Source organism: Sinocyclocheilus rhinocerous, unplaced genomic scaffold (genome assembly GCF_001515625.1).
Source record: "Sinocyclocheilus rhinocerous isolate Xijiao unplaced genomic scaffold, SAMN03320098_v1.1 scaffold720, whole genome shotgun sequence".
Classification (NCBI taxonomy): domain Eukaryota; kingdom Metazoa; phylum Chordata; class Actinopteri; order Cypriniformes; family Cyprinidae; genus Sinocyclocheilus; species Sinocyclocheilus rhinocerous.
In genome coordinates, this window is record NW_015653468.1 from 251,641 (window position 1) to 255,577 (window position 3,937).

The following is a 3,937-nucleotide window of genomic DNA, read 5'->3' on the forward strand; positions in this document are numbered from 1 at the left end:
GGAGCAGATGTAGACATGAATGACTCCTAAGCGATTGAGGTGTTATGTTGTTGGATGTAATAATGAACATAGCAGTCGTCATTTACTTCCGACATCTGAGCCGCTGAGATGCAGTGGATTATGTTTGTTTTTGAAGGGAATACGCCCTCGATCTACATAAATGCGTCTATGTTCGCGCGAATCATTCGTGATCCAGCTTCACCTACAGAAGAAGTGAGTGTAAGGTATTACACAAATATTAATGAATATTTGCAAATCACCTTTCCTAATAATGTGCTAATTAGCAAGTTTCACGATGAATGCGGCTAAAGTAAACAGCCTCTCTGAGAGCGGCTCGGAAGAGAAGGGGGGGGTCAGCAGAGCTCATTAACATTTAAAGGAAAATGCTACGAGATACAACTATTTGAAAATCTGGATTCTGAGGGTGCAAAAAAAATCACAATACTGAGAAAATCGCCTTTAAAGTTGTCCAAATGACGTTCTTAGCAATGCATATTACTAATCAAAAATTAAGTTTGAATATATTTACAGTAGGGAATTTACTAAATATCTTCATAAAACATGATCTTTACTTAATATCCTAATGATTTTTGACATAAAGGAAAAATCAATAATTTTGACCCATACAATGAATTTTTGGCTATTGCTACAAATATACCCCAGCGATTTAAGACTAGTTTTGTGGTCCAGGGTCACAATTCATTATAATATTGATTTGCTGCTCAACAAACATTTCTTATAATCAATGTTTAATTCTTTGACAAATTGAAAATTCAAACATTATAAATGTCTTCACTTATACTGCTTAAATACACATACTAAATAATAATTTAATTATTGTTAAATAATAAATATATTAAAACATATTTAATATTCACATATTAAATAATACTTACATACACATACTGGTAAAAAATGTATGGCCTGAATGCACTGTAAGTTGCTTTGGATAAAAGTGTCTGCTAAATGCATAAATTATTATTATTATTATTAATTAATTATATACACACACATACACACTCACACACACACACACACACACACAAAGAATGTGTGTTCTCATTCTTTTTGAACATTTGCAGTAAATAATTTAATTTTACTGCAGTTTTTTGGTTGTAAAACTGAAAGTTAAGACAACCATAAAATAATAAAATAAAAATAGACAAGAAGACATTGATAAAAAAAAAATGGTAAAAAGCTCCCAAGACAGCTGTAATATGGCTGTTATATTATCTTCTAAAAAGTCGCAGATGTTGAAACGCCCATATTTAAAAGTGGAAATAATTGATATTTAAAATGTGAAATTAACTGCAAAGAATCATATTCCTTTGATTAGTTATTTTACTCTATTAACAGCCCTAATTGTTATATAGGCAGAAGTTGGTAAGACTTTTGTGTTTTGAGTGTCTCTCTCTCTGAAGGTTACTAATATCTATCATGCTTCATTTCAGGTGGGCGGTGTTCTAAAAAGTCGCAGATGTTGAAACGCCCATATTTAAAAGAATAAAAAATATTTCAATGGAAATAATTGATATTTAAAATGTGAAATTAACTGCAAAGAATCATATTCCTTGAACACATGCCTAATTCTGATTTCCACTTTTTCCACTCTTTTGCTGATTGTAAGTTAAATTATGCATTTTTGCCATTTTACATGCATTAAAGCTATATACAGGTGCATCTCAATAAATTAGAATGTCGTGGAAAATAAAATGTGAAATTAACTGCAAAGAATCATATTCCTTTGATTAGTTATTTTACTCTATTAACAGCCCTAATTGTTATATAGGCAGAAGTTGGTAAGACTTTTGTGTTTTGAGTGTCTCTCTCTCTGAAGGTTACTAATATCTATCATGCTTCATTTCAGGTGGGCGGTGTTTTCAATGCCCTTCAGTGTGTGGATATGTCTCTTCCTTAATTGTTCCCTCTGTGGCCATCTCTTTCCCTCCCTTTTTTAGAAATGAAAAAATACTTTTTTCCATTCCTTCATCCTCATGGAAAATTTTTCTCTGTTGGCTCCAGCATCACTTCCTCAGCGTTCGCTGTGGTGACACCACCCCCCGCCAACAGCAGCAGATGTAGCCCCAGCACTTTTCTGGGGCTTTTGCTGAGCCGAGAAAACGGTGCTGAACCCGAAGGAGCAACATCACCCGTCAGAAAATCCCTCAAAACTACATACAGGACAATGTCTGCATTTTGTTTTTTTGATGGTCTCTGAGAATTATTTTACAGATTTCAGCTGAGCATATTGTCCTGCTGCTCAATCTTTGCCTGAGGCCAGATCACAGATTGTTGATGCAGTGTGTCCACAATCTCACCTTTGAGATGTTATGGAGAAATTAATAATACAACAGTGGCTCTCAGTGGGTTTCGCTTCAGGACCCAGATGTGGAGACCAACACAGCTCCAAAAAAGCAGACAAAAATACCCTTAAAGTCAATTGACAATTGTTGATTTTGGTTCCTAAATGTGTCTTGAATTTTAATGGTTTCATGCGCTTGGCAGCCGGTAATTCACTACACAGAAGAGGTTGTGCTTGACACAACCATGTTTATCCTTGCTGCGATCTATTTTTAATATGGTCTGGGTTGTTTTTTTGTACCTTGTGAAGTTTTGTTCATGATTTTCAAGGATAAGGCCATGTCACACAACCTGTCCATGTTGGCATCTGTCTAGTTTGGCTGCATCTAACTCTCAGATCAATCTGTGCCAAAATACTGTAGAGTTTGATTGGACGTGCAGCCACTGACGTCAACAACAAAACATATGGGAAGCATTTTCTACTGCCTTTTAAAACTTGATAGTCTGGCTTTTTGTAAGATTAGACTGGTTAGCATGGCCTTGCTAGCCCCTGCTGTTAGATACCATAACTGTACCATCTGGCAAGAGCATCTTTTTCCATTGATGGTCATTCAATAGCCATGTATTCTCTTCCAAGCAACAAATGTTTGATTATAGTAGATGCTTCACCAGAGCCTAAATTGCTTTGGAGGCTCTTAAAAGCATGAAACAGATTTATATTTCTCACTGACTGCTGTTTTTGACAGCATAGAAGAGTTGTTTCCCATTAAGATCTTGGTGTTCTTATGGTGCCATCAGTCAATCTATGTTGTCATGATGTAATTTTCCTCTGTCTCCAGATTGAATAATCACGTTTATGCCCTTATGCCTCAGATGATAGCTGAAAAATAAACCTGGTGAACTAAAGACCCATGAACAAAGATGCCATGTTTTTCCAGGGCTTCTGCGCCAGCTGTGCAACTCCATTGAGATGAATGTGTTGTTCATGGACAGCTTTATCCAGGTATCTAATATGCACCCATTAATATGCACGATTACACCATCATTTTTGCTGAATGAAATCCAGTGCTTGTTTCATACTAATTTTGGGCTGTTGATTCCAAAAATAGTGCCTGTTTTGCTCGAGCATGTCACACTTTCTCACAAAATATGATGCTTTTGATGCAACAACCATTTGTAACCATTGTATTATCCCTTAATCAACAGAAAAACTGCCACAAAGACATGATTTCTATCTGCCTCTGAGCCATATTACAACTATTTGTTTAATTCCCAGCCAATGTTTGAATGATTCTGAACACATGCCTAATTCTGATTTCCACTTTTTCCACTCTTTTGCTGATTGTAAGTTAAATTATGCATTTTTGCCATTTTACATGCCAATATCATAGCACAACAACAGTGATCAACAATAATGATAAGCCTAATATTCACAATAAAAATAATAAGATCATAACACAGTCTCGGAGGTAAAAAGTGGATTATCCTTCACCTTAAAAATGTTTGTCTTTTCATCCTGAAAAACGAGGCAAATGTTGGATCACAATAATTAGGAACCACAGTTTGCACAAACCCCGTCACTCGATTGGGATGTTCTCTTTTATTCTGGAGGGCAAGGGCAGTGACTGTAACATCG